Source organism: Lactuca serriola, chromosome 4, assembly GCF_051521515.1.
Source record: "Lactuca serriola cultivar US96UC23 chromosome 4, Lser_US96UC23_V15, whole genome shotgun sequence".
NCBI classification, from domain to species: Eukaryota; Viridiplantae; Streptophyta; class Magnoliopsida; order Asterales; family Asteraceae; genus Lactuca; species Lactuca serriola.
Window position 1 is genome coordinate 147,183,810 of NC_136411.1, and position 14,081 is coordinate 147,197,890.

General features: G+C 35.1%; 1 non-coding gene across 1 annotated transcript; it reads left to right on the forward strand.

The window, feature by feature from the left end:
• The first annotated feature begins 13,642 nt into the window (after positions 1-13,642).
• LOC145103502 (small nucleolar RNA R71) lies at positions 13,643-13,749 on the forward strand. The gene has a single exon (XR_013706591.1). It is a non-coding gene; the product is annotated as a small nucleolar RNA R71 (small nucleolar RNA).
• The last annotated feature ends 332 nt before the right edge of the window (positions 13,750-14,081 follow it).

The window sequence follows — 14,081 nt, forward strand, 5'->3', positions numbered from 1 at the left end:
AGTGCTTTTACCAGAATTCCGACGCAAGAACTTGAGATCTCGCAACAATCTGGTTAACAAAGGAAATAAGAATTTGAAAAGAGAATTGGAATATTATAAGTAAAGACCAAGTGCAACTGAAAAATGTAACATTTAAACTTAGACTGATAACAAGTTTTTTTTTTTATTTTACTGAGAAAAGGTAAAAGACCAAGTGCAAACCTCTAATCTAACATAATTGTTTTCTTTATTGTCCTGTGCAGCTTCCTATTGCCATTTTCAAGAAGTTACTTCATAGATGATGGGTGAAATAGGAAAGCTTAAATACCAAAACTTGCATATCTTACATTTTGGATCTGATCATGAATCTTGTCTTCTCTAAACTTCAACATCATCTTTGTGCACTTATTGTCATCCTCTCTTTGACGAACCTAAAAGTAAATTTCAGTTTTAAATACAATATGCTAGTGATGTCATATTATAGACCAAATTGGATAACAATTTACCAGTCGATTTAACTGTTCTATTTCTGCTTCAAGTTGTTTAATAGAAGCTTCCGACATTTGATCTCTTCTCAAGGCTCCAGTCAATGAAGTCTCTAAAGATTTCAGCTGAGAAACAGAATGAATACAAGTAAATGAGAACCAAAATGGTAAAATCATCAAACAACAAGGTTTTGTCGGCTTTGTAGTATCTAGTTGAAAAACAAGTATAAATAGTAGCTAATCGTTATAATTTCTTGTGAATTAGCACAGTGAAATAGTAGGTAAAACATGAAACCCCCTAAATATTACTTAGTATACCTGTTTAGAGGAAACCTTCAGGATTTTGTTATCATGTCTAGTGCAATCATTCTCGTGTTCTTGGGTAGCCTCTTCAATGACTTTTGGACCAAATGCTAAAGACCTGGATATGTTGTTCCTCTTAAGGATAGCAAGCTCCTCCTGACTGAATAAAAAGATGGTTACTTCATAGAATATGGATACAATTTTATTGGGTTTGAAAAAATAACAACAGAAGAAAAGAATTACCTTTAGCGGTTGTATTTGCTGTTGAAGCACCATGATATCTCCGGAGGCATCTTCATTTACAACACCCTTGGAAACAGAAAACAAGATGAAAAGTTTAAAAATCGTGCTTTGAATAAGATCAAAAAATTAAAAGTTTACAGTATTCACCTGTAGAAGAAATGTCAATCTTGAATCTCTATAAGGAACATGACGTGTCCTTGCATTAGCACCATCTACTAGAACCATTATCACATGACTAGAAAGATAGATTCCGTGTTACAAATATGAGAGGAAAACAAAACAAGAAAAAGTACATCAAATAAAGTTGTTCATACCCTAGAGTAGATAATGATTTGTTTATATTTAATTTGCAGCTTCCTTTAATCATTCACCTTCAGCACCCGAAGTTTTTTGTCTATTAAGACAAAAGGAAAAGGTTTGATGAGTAACAAAACAAGAAACTGTAAAAAAAAAGATTGTAATCAAATGCAGCACCTTTTTGAACCAGCCAGATCAACAAGATTCAGCCTTGCAAATCTAAGGTTAGATGTCGAGTCTTTCTCCCACCTACTTTCAATCACACACGTGAAAACACTGTCATTGCTTTGATACCCTTTAAAGTTGCAAGTGCAGAATCTAAAGCATTCACTTTAGGGATATTTCCTTTCTTTAGATTTTTGTATGTGTTAATAAATGGTTCAAGGGTAAGAAAATCTTCCAAAGCAAATGAATCACCATTGACTGCTAAGTTGACCACAGCACTAGCCAATTGGTTCACACTTTGGGTACCAGAAAGTACATTTGCCTGATCGATTTGTGTCTGCAAGAGAAGGGTATTTCCGTAAATTACCATAAACAAAAAAGAAAAAAAAAGTAACAATGATACAAACCTTGACTTTGTCCCTAGGTTGAGCACTCCCTTTAAGAGATAACTTTCTGGATTTGAGAATGTCTGAAAGCATAATAGCTAACCAACCTTGGGAAATGGGAATGGAAGAAGGCCCATAATCTTCACAGATACGAGAAAGGATTGTGATTGCAGAAGATCTAATAGCATCAGATGAAGTTTCCCTAAATACCCATGGAAGCAGAATGCAAGAGTTTATACAAAAAGTTCCAGCCATTATTTACATCAAAATTCATTAACAGGAAAACAAATAACATAATTTTAATATTTCCCAGCAAGAATTACTATCTTCTGTGCGGTTAAAAGATTTGCCAAATACCATTTTCACACCAAGCAAATCAATAAAGAAAGAGTATATTGGAAAGGGTCTGTGATGAAGGAGTGTAACAGAAGAAGAACCGAGCAATAGAGAGAGTAGGTGAACCGGTGAGTAGTGATGTAGGATAAGAAGCATCTTAAATAATTATTGGAATCGAGATTCACCGGAGGAATTGGATGTAAGAATCGAAGAAACATACCAGGAATCGATGAGATCGATACTTTATCGTAGCGTCACGTTTTTTCACAAGTTCCCGCTCAAACCAAAATCGGCGATTCCAAGTCCAAAATTGGCGATCCTAATCGCGTTTCTGTGCAATCCGGATCGCCGATTTCATTGTTCCATGACCGAATTAAAGATTAAATGGGATCGCAGGGTACCCGTATCGGATAGCGAATCGGCCACTGACTGGAACGAAAACGCACCCCGTTTGGGAACGGGACGTTCGGAACGGAGATCGTGAGTCATATGGCGATCTATGTGACTATGTGCAAGACCACTTTTGTCCTTCTTCAAGAGACAAACGCATGTCCCCTGAACAAAGTGATTCCAACCCTTTTGCTAATGATTCTTGAATAGACTTATGATTCATAGTCCTTTTAGCAGTCTCCCTCATTAAATGAAGACCTTTTTCCATAACTACCCTTTGAGCACCAGGGCACCTCTCGAGAGATAGTAAAAATGCAGATAAAGCCACACGAGTTAAAGAGATATCATCGGCTTTGCTTGCTTGAGAAACGGTTGTAAGAAGGGTAGAACTCCAATCAGAAACAAAATCATTCATGGGGAGATTTTCGTCTTTTAACAACAACTGAGCTACTAAACTCCTGTGAAATTTCACGGATCTTTCAGGAGATATCAATGCAGACATGACAGCATGTCCATTGAAGTCGATTTCTTGGATATGGTGAAGGAATGGAAATAAAACAGAAAAAAAAACAGAAACCCTAACCAACCTTGGTCGTTGAGATGATGGTGGAGCTTTTCCCTTGACGCAAAACCCTCCATGGTATCAAGCTCAATCTCTGTAGCCCTATGATCTGCCATGTCCAAATCTCTCTCGTCCTCCAGAGAATCGTCCAACCCAACCGACCTTCATAGCCATTTCTATTGATTTCCAACTCGATATCAAAAATTATGTTTCGACATGAGAGTGTGGGGAGGTTTCAAGAAGAACAGAGCAGAAGCAACAACACAAAAGATAACATTAGGTATCGAGGGCTAATCGAGTTTGATTAAAAAGGTTATAAAACTCGTAATAAAGGAAGACAAACCTCTGATTAGGGCTTTTTCTAACAATTTCAACATCGAAGAAACAATGAAGAACAGGACCACCTCCGATTAGGGCTTTTTCTACTGCTACTTCTTCACCATCTTCTATTTTTTCTGTATTTAGACTTGAGAGTATAATTAGGGCTTTTTCTAACAATTTCAACATTGAGTGGGAGATATGGTGGTTCCAGTAGGTAGAAGTGAGGGAAGAAGTAAGCAGCAGTCAATGTCGGGAGGGGGAAGGAAGGAGCGTCCAGGGCAAGAGGGAAAGGAGAAAAAAAAGGAAGGCGGGATTTTTAATTTTTTCAGAATTTCATTTCCCCCTACTGTTAAAGGATGGAACGCGCGTTCCATTAAAAATTATAAAGCGACATCCTTAGACGACGCGCATTTTATTATAGGTGCCCTCCGTGTTTTTTTTAGACACTAATTTAAGGGCGCGCAATAATGCGTGTCTTCTATCCTTAAATTTTTTGAAGAGATGACATTTTTCTAATGTCACTCTCCTTTGCGTAACATAGATCAATGAGCGTCGTATTTTGCGCGTCGTAAAAGGCCTTTTTTCTTGTAGTGAGGGGAAACAAGTTGTGATGCTAACTTTTTATGAATGTCAAAACTATTAAAAAAAAACTATATCCATAGATTTTCGGGACATAACATTATTATGCATGACTTGTTGGACATTTTTAATGAGTTCTACAACATTTGGCACAAGGATACCAAATGCATCAACCGTGAATGGTATAAACACGCATGATTATTCCATTCATGCTTTCTCACACGTTGTCAGTTTAGATGAAGTAGCTTATAAAGAAGTATGTCCACCAATGAAGAAGACATACATTTTCTAAGTTGTTTAGAGATGAGTTTATACCATCGGTTGAGAGGGAGCAGTTGGCCCAGGAGTTCCCATGTCTCAAGAAGAAGATAGAGATGATGAGCGAGCTCACTAGGATGTTCCATGAGAGGCCCCTATTTACCCCTAAACACTTGTCGTCATATCAGGCATGTGTGAGCCAGTATCTAAGTATCCTGAGGAAGGATATCCTTGAGTTCATGGTGAACACCACGTAATAGACATTGGCTGAGCTGCAGACCAATGCTAGAAGGAGAGAGATCGAGTTGGAAACCTAGGAGAAAGATGATAGGGAGACTCACGGGAGAGATAGAAGGCCAGTACAGTCACAGCCGATGACTAAGCGATTCAATCCCATTGAGTCGAGATCTTAAGGACAGAAGGGCCGCATTTGTAGCAAGTATGGAAAGGGTCATGAGGGACCCTGTCGATCAGGGACTATTTGCTAAACGTGTTTCAATGAGGGGCATATGACGAAGGATTTCCCAAAAGGATTTTGGGTTTGCTTCAATTGCAACCAGACAAGTCACATGAGGTCCGAGTATCCTCTTCTTCCATTGAAGACGGTTCAGGCTCTTGCTCCCACGACCTTTGCATATTATTGATGGCCGACATGGGAAGGCCGAGGATCCAAGGGCTCGAGGGAGAGTGTTTCAGTTTACAGCAGAAGAGGCCAGAGTAGAACTGGACATTATGGCTGGTATGTGTTACTTTATTATTCCTATTAAATTTAATTTATGTTTTCTTATGATATTATTCCTGTTAGGTACTTTTCTTGTGAATTTTTTACCTGCTCTAGTGCTATTTGACTCTAGGGTGAATCGGTCTTTCGTGCCATCATCTTTCTATCATGGTTTTAGCATTGCACATGAGGCCTTGAGTACGCCACTGAGGATTTATATAGCCGATAAGCATGTGGTCTCTGCAACTGACATCTATTGGGGCCGTGTACTGGAGATTTTTGTTTTTGTGTATCCGATAGACCTTATTCCTATTGAGATGGGAGATGTATGTGTTATTGTAGGTATGAATTGGTTGAGCCAGTTTGGGTCTCCGATTGACTGTGAAAGACAGTTGGTGACAGTTCGAGACCTTAGTGAAGGAGTTCTTACCATCTATGATGAGGGTACTAGGACTGGATCAGTTTTCATCTCCGCTACTACGGAGAGACAATGTCCACTACATAGATGCATATTTTATCTAGCATATGTGATAGATACCCGAGTTGACGAGAAGTGACTGATTTCCATATCCGATATTCCTAATGTGCGTGATTCCCCTGATATTTTTCCTCCCAGCTTCAGGAGTTTTTAGGAAAGAAGTTTATTCAACTAAGTAGTTTGTCGTGGGGAGCACTGATCCTTTTTTTCAAGAAAAATGATGGTTCGCACCAGATGTGTATTGACTATCATGAGTTGAATAAGCAGACGGCGAAGAATTGTTATCCATTAACGAGGATTGATGATATTTTCAGTCAGTTACAGGGGGTATCTTGGTTTTCGAAGATCGATCTATGGTCTGTTTACCATCAAATGGGGTGCGAGAGGACGATATTCAGAAGACGACCTTCCGAACTCGTTATGGGTATTACGAGTTTGTCGTAATGCCTTTTGGGCTCAGTAATACACCGACAACGTTCACGGATCTCATGATCCAGGTGTATAGGTCTATATTGGACCGGTTAGTGATTATCTTCATCGATGATATCTTGGTCTATTCGAATACCAAAGAGCAGCATGAAGAACATTTACACGAAATTCTTGGGGTTCTAAGGATGGAGATGCTATACACCAAGTTCTCCAAGTGTGAGTTCTAGTTGCGCGAGATTTAGTTTCTAGGACACCTCGCCAATCAGAATGGTATTTTGGTTGACCCATCCAAGATAGAGGCAATTATGCGGTGGGAGGTTATGAATTCTCCATCTACGATTCAAAGTTTTCTTGGTTTGGAGGGATATTATCGGAGATTCATTCGAGTCTTCTCCAAGATTGTAGTTCCTCTCACTAAGTTGACGAGGAAGGATGTTTTGTTTAGATGGGCAAATGAGCAGCAAGAATCATTTGAGATTCTTCGGCAAAAACTTTGTGAGGCGTTGGTACTTGACCTCCTTGAGGGAGTTGATGATTTTGTTGTCTATTGTGATGCATCTATTTCGGGATAAGGTGATGTGTTGATGCAAAGATGGCATGTGATTGTGTATGCTTTGAGGAAGTTGAAGCCTCATGAGAAGAAGTATCCCACCCATGATCTAGAGTTGGGGGGTGGTTTTCGCCCTTAAGATTTGGTGTCATTATCTTTACGGGGTTCAATGCTCTAGCTACATGGACCATAAGAGTCTACAGTATCTTATGGATCAGGCTAACCTAACCATGAGATAGAGGAGGTGGTTCGATGTAGTAAAGGATTATGATTGCGAGATTTTGTACCAACCATGCAAGGCCAATGTGGTGGCTGACACCTTGAACCGGAGGGCAGTTAGTGCCCTAATTCCTAATGTGTGTTTAAGAATAGCCGTGATGACTCTATTCTTGGAGATGATCGTAGATGCACAGTCGGAGGCCATCAAGGAGGATAATCAGAAGAGTGAGCAGGTGGATGGTCAGGTTTTGACCTTTAATATCGATATCATGGGGTTATTGACTCTTCATGGATGGGTTTGGGTACCGTATGTTGGTGGGGCTCAACGGGTGTTGATGTATGAGGCCCACAAGTTGAGATTTTCCATTCATTTGGGGCTACAAAGATGTACCTTGACCTGATACGTAGCTATTGGTGGTCGTGTATGAAGAGGGATGTGGCATGGTTCGAGGAGCGGTTCTTGACCTGCCGAAAGGTCATGGCCGAACATTAGCGCCCTCATGGAAAGTTCCAGCCCTTGGAGGTCCCACTGTGGAAATAGGAGAAGATAATGATGGATTTCATTACAAAATCGTTGAAGATTGTGAAGGGTTTTGATGCTATCTAGGTGATAGTTGATCGTTTGATGAAGAGTGCTTAGTTCTTAACCATAACTGAGAGCCTTCTACTATGAAATTGTTGGATTAGGTGTCTAGGCCCATAACTATAATTGGTATGTACTTGATCTGATAGTAGCATGGTCGTTTTGGGTTGCCTTCACCATAGCAATTTGATAGGATGAATTATGGAGAAAGAGGTTAATTGTGATTTATTAATATATTATAAGAATAATATATTAATTGATAAATCATATTATATAATTAGTATTGATCAGAAATTAATTTGGAATTAAATTGGTGATCAAAAGTGACTGATTAAATTAACAGGGACTGATGTTGCAGTTATCTAATAGTTGCAAGTTGGGCTTATGGATCCTTAGGAAAGGGGTTGACGATATTCTATATATAGCCCACATAGATTTCGTCCAAAGGCGGTCTTCTGGAAGGATCTACTAGACTACTTAAGGCTTAAGCAATCAGATTAGGGTTTTACCTGAAACCCTACCACCTTAGCTATATAAGGAACCCCTTGACTCCTTGAAATTGGCCAATGCAATAAGAAAAGAGCCCTAGCCGATTTTAGATCCTCCTTTACCTCTCTCATAATCTTCCAATTGCTACTTGGTGTGTGTGACTCATTAGAGGTGCAACAATTGAGGCACTAAGCTCTTGAAGGTCAAGATCTACAAGCTACAAGGAAAAGGTATTCATCTAACTTTGTTTTAGTTATAAATTTCGAAAATTGTACGCTAGACTAGAGTTTATGCTTTGGATGATAATTCGCAGGTATAACTTGAGAAAAATCCAGATCCAAAGAATTAGGGCTGCATGTACACCATAGGAATATTGTAGTGCTCAAAACCCATCAGTGGTATCAAAGCTTAGGGTGTTTTTCTATTACATTTGATACCATGGTTAACTGTTCAAAGATGAAAACATTTGAAATCTAGTCTCTGCCAGATGAACTCGACGAGTCCAATGTGGAACTTGACAAGTCCAAAGCCTGACTCGATGAGTTGACTCGTCTGATTGCAAAATTTTCAGATTTCAAGCCTAAATTAGATAAGGATAATTACCATACGATGTTTTAACTGATGAAAATCGATTTTTCTGATATGGTAATGAATCATCTAATTGAAAGATAATGGTCAAATTTTAAGATAATTACAAGATTATGTGATAAATTAATTATATGTAAAATTTGATTTGTATTTATCTTAACAATTAAATTGGATTAGGTCCAATTTTAATAAAGATAAAATTATATGATCCATTTAAATTATTTTAAAAATTGACCTAGAAGTTTTGAAAAGTTTCAATACTTTCCCTCAAGTTTTAGAATTTAAAATTTGATTAAAAAGTTTTAATTTTTAAAAATTAAATTCTAAAACCCTAGTGTTTTAAAAGTTTAAAATACATCCCTTATACTAGTATCATATTAAAAGCTTAATACTTATATCATACATACTTATAAAGCTAGCATTTTTTCTTGAATCTCATGCATTTGAAACTCACATTCTTTTTTCGTTTCACCATATTTATTTGAAACTCCCATGACTTTTCAATTTCTTTATAATAATAATTATAATTTGGTAATTAGGTTAAATAAATATCAAATCTAAAGTGTATTCATATATAAACTAAATTTCAATATTAAAATAATATCTTTAATTCTACTTATAAAATTATGTTTTTTAACTTTTAACATATTATACTTAATTTATTAGTTTTAATATATTGTTGGATGTAAACCATTATCATTTTAAAGGTATAATTTTTGAACAATTTGTATAAAATACTTACATTATTAATTAAAATATAACATTATAGGATCAACTTAAATATAAATTTTATTTAACTTAAACAACCTAAAGATTATTTTATAAATAGTTAAAAGTGATAAATTGTAGTGTCTTTCTAATAATGATTGTAAGTTGGTTAATAAGGTTAAATAAATATCAAAACTAAAGTGTAATCATAAATAGACTAAATTTCAATTTTAAAATAATATCTTTACTTCTATTTATAAAGTTATTTCTTTAAATTTTAACATATTATACTTAATTTATTAGATTTAAAATGTTGTTGCATGTAAACCATTATCAGTTTAAAGCTATAATTTTTGAACAGTTTGTACAAAATACTTAAATTGTTAATTTAAATATAACATTACAGTGTCAACTTAAAAATAAATTTCAGTTCCACTAAAAAAACAAATAATATTTTGTAAATAGTTAAAATTGATAAATTTTAGTGATAAATACAAAAAACTAAATTATAATATCAGTTTAACTAAAATATTTCCTAAATATATTTAGATAATCGTTAAAAATTTTCAAACAAGTAGCTTAAAATAACTTATAATAACAATAGTTAAAAATAACTCTATATAAATGATTATATTGTTACCTTTAAAATCAAAAAGTAATGTTTGATGTTTTAAATAATTATAATGATAGAAATTAAAACATTAAGCAAATATATTTTAAAAAATTAGTTAAAAATAACAACTTTAAATAATATTAAACCATATATAATATTTAATTTTATTCATGTGTAACTCGTGAGTATAATTCATTCAAACGATCGAGATTATGACGTTATTATATATTTATATGTTATCATATAATTCAAAATAGTCAATATATTATATCAAATTAATATACGAATTATTAAATCAAATTTAACAACAACGTTAGTGTTATATTTTAAAAAATATATATTTGTAAAGACTTCAACTATATAAGTGTTTCTGCGCATTATAATGTCAACTCAAATATAAATTTCAGTTCCATTTAAAAAAATAAAGAATATTTTGTAAATAGTTAAAAGTGATAAATTGTAGTGATAAAAGCAAAAACTAAATTGTAATTTAAATTTAACTAAAATATTTCTTAAATATATTTTTATAATCGTTAAAAGTTTCCAAATAAGTAGCTTAAAATAACTTACAATAACAATAGTTAAAAAAACTCTATATAAATGATTATATTGTTAACTTTAAAATAAAAAACAATGTTTGATGTTTTAAATGATGATAATGACAGAAATTAAAACATTAAGCAAATAAATTTAAAAAATTAATTAACAATAAAAACAACTATAAATAACATCAAATCATAAATTATATTTAATTTTATTCATGTGTAACTCGCGGGTAGAAGTCATTCAAACGATTGAGATTATAAAGTTATAATAAATGTATATATTATCATATAATTCAAAATAATCAATATATTATATCAATATAGTATATAGAAATTATTATATCAAATTTAACAACAACGTTATTGTTATATTCAAAAAATCATATATTTGTAAAGACTTCAACTATATAAGTGTTTCTGCGCAACGCGCGGGCATTCGCCTAGTATATGTATAAGATGAGTCAGTCTTACCGTTAGTAGGGTGAACGTTGGACACATCACCTTGGGAATATGGAGTAGCCTTCCTAGGACCTATTAGACCTGCAAAATATCCAACAAACAAAACAAAAACAAAAAAAAACGCAGTAAACTAAGCAAACAAAAAACAAAGTATGGTTGTTTACCCAGTTCTCACGTCGTAAGATACGAAACTCACATCATGAGACTGGTTCGACAGGAAAATCATGATCAGTTATGTTTCTCTCCAACTCAAGTCAAATTTCTTAATAGAGTTTACTTGAGTAGCCAATCTAAGTTTCATAATCACACATGCAATACCAATTTCACAGAAAGTCAAACGTATTTGACACTAAGAAACCCAAAAATGAACCCTAACTTCTAAGTGCATAAAATTAGTAAAATTAAAGACTTTTGAGTATAGATATCAAACCTATTATGTTGATTACGTAATAAAATTGGAAGAAAGAGGCACTTGCAGTTGAAAATCAAAGTGAGGGGGACCGAAGGTGGAATCTTATGACGTGAGTGATTATTTAGGAGAATGAAAGACAAAAGCTTTTTAGCATATACAAGTATTGGTCCCCTTTTCCTGAATTATAAAGCTAATGTCGTGAGACTTAAATTGGCAAATATAATTGGGTCTTCTCTTGTCTCCCACGACATGGTATTTTATTCCAACGCCGAGGGCTCGAAAATTTGACAAAAACCATTTTTTTTCTTTTAAAAATTATACCACTCACAAATTAAATCCCACAATTGATTTTTCAAATAAAAGATGAATAAACGACTAATCCTAACAAGCAAATAAAATGATGCAAAAAAATAAACTAAAAAGAAAGGGAAAATAAAATGCAAACTAAGTTCGGGTTTCCTCCTGAGAAGTGCTACTTTTGATGGATTCATGAGCTGGAATCCTTCCCGCTTGACATTGTTGCTGGTGGGAGTGGAATCTCCCTTTTCTCCTTCTCCTTATTCTCCTTCCACCTTCTCTTGTAAGCCTGAACTCTCCTTATATATTATTTATTAAAATTTTCCTTTTTCATTTGGTTGCCGCACACATCGTGTTTTCTTTTGACTCCTTGAGATTGTTCTTCATTCCTTCTCTTCTCTTTATCTTTGAGCATGTTCTTTCTTGTCTACTTCCATATCATCAAGATTTCTCTCTTTACTTGAAATAAACTCTTCATCTTTATTTTCCTCCTCAACTTGAGCTTTTGGTGTGGTAAAGGTAAAGACTTAGAAAAAAAATGGGGATCGATGTTCTTGGCTTAGTAAGCTTGACTTCTTCCTTTAGCTTGGGCGTTTCCCTGGTTTGGACTTCTTCTTCCATTAACTTTTCCAACTCTTCTATCTTATTATCCTCATCTATAAATAACACTTCCTCTTCTTACTCAGACCTCCTGAATCCTTCATCAACCCCGGATGTCATTTCTTCTTTTCCCACTCATAAAGTAAGTTTTGACTCTCGAATATCTACCAAGGATCTTGAGGTGTTTAGTAGTGGGCATCCTAGAATAATGGGTACATCTTCATCCTCTTTCATATCTATGACCAAAAAATCATTTGGAAAACTAAATTTTCTAATTTTAACCAATTAGTCTTCTACTATGACTCGAGGATAAGTCAATCGCCGATTCGTCATATGGATTGCCATCCTTGTGGCCTTCAACTATGGAAGGTCAAACTTTTGATAAAATTATAATGCATTAAATTTATGCTAGCTCCAGAATCGGCTGAATCAAACGTGTTTGTGGCATTTCCAAATTCACATGGTAATATAAGGCATAATGGATCTCCCATATTTGTTGGTATTCCTTCCATGATAACCACTGGAAATTGTTCATTAATGACTACCTTAGAAGTCATCTCTAGTTGATGGTGTGTTTCCAGAAGATCTTGAAGGAATTCCGCGTATTTGGGCATTTTAACTAATGCTTCGATAAATGGGGTATTAAGTCGGATACCCTTGACTTGATTGATAAACATCGTATGCTCTTTCTCTAATGAATGTGCCTTTTCTTGAGAAGGATAAGGTATCAGAGGTTGATAAGACTTGACAAAAGAATCATTTTTTATTATATTGGGCCCTCGACGTGAAATGTATTTGCTCACATCGTGAGAACTAGGCACCATATTGCTCTTTTTCTTCAATCTTCATCAGATCTGGCTGTGCATTGGACTCCATTGAGACTTTATAATGGATCATTAGAGGCTTTCAATGAGGTTCTTCTTCAGTGGTTATGCCCATGACATGAGGTTGCGGTTTTTTATTGGGATTTTTTAGTGGTAACCTTTCGTTGACAAGTTTAGTCAATTGCCCGAGTTGAGTCTCGATGTTCCTAATGGAAGCATGTTGGTTTCTAGTGGTAACATCAATAGCATCATGCCTTCTCTCATAGGCTTCCATAAACCTATTAAGCATTCACTCAAACTTGGGTTTCTTCTCTGGTGGTGGTCGATCCATTTGGTAGAAGTCTCGTCCGGTTTGGCGATACTTTTCTTATTTTTTCTTCTTATATTCTTCATAGGGCAACCATTGTTTCTTGAGCTTTCTCCTATCTTCATCAAACCGGTCACCACTAGAGTAGCACACTTAAGCTTTCGGTTTCCATTGTCATCCAAATCACAAACTTTGGTTAAGTTTTGTGCACTACAAATGTCACACCCCACTAGTATAGAATGAATTAATTGACCCATCTCCGTCATCATTTGGTTCATATTCTCTAGTTTTTCCATTACAAATCCTAAATCCTTCGAAGATCCATTGCTACTTCATTTACCTCTTCTAACATCTTCTCGTGGGTTATCGTATTCTCTTGAGTGCTTTGCAAATTCTTAAATTAACTCTTTGATTGCAGTGGCATCTTTCTTCGTCATTGGTCCTTTAGAGTCAAGGACTTGCCTTGTGGTCACATTCACCCCATCATGGAATATGTAAACTTCTTGTTGCACAGATAAGTCATGTTAAGGACAATTTCTTAAAAAGCCCGTGTATCTTTCCTAAGCTTTGTATAAGGGATCTCCGTCTTCTTGTTGAAAATTAGCAATCTTCTTTCTAAGTTTGGCTATCTTTAAAGGTGGTCTAAAATTTTCAATAAATGCTTCATGAAAGTTCTACCAAGTTCTTATAGATCTAGGTGCTAACGACTTCAACCATATGTTTGCATATCTATTAAGCTATACGGGAAACATCCTTAATAAAACTGCATCTCTTGAAACATTTGGAACATTGAAATAGTTTGCAATGTCCAATATATCACCGATGTTCTTCAAGGTATCTTCGTATCTTTCCCAGAAAATGGTATGTCTTTTTGCATTGCAAGAAGGTGACCCTTGAGCTCAAAGTTTGTGGCACTTGGTATTGTAGGTGGCACAAGATCGAGACTGTTATCGTT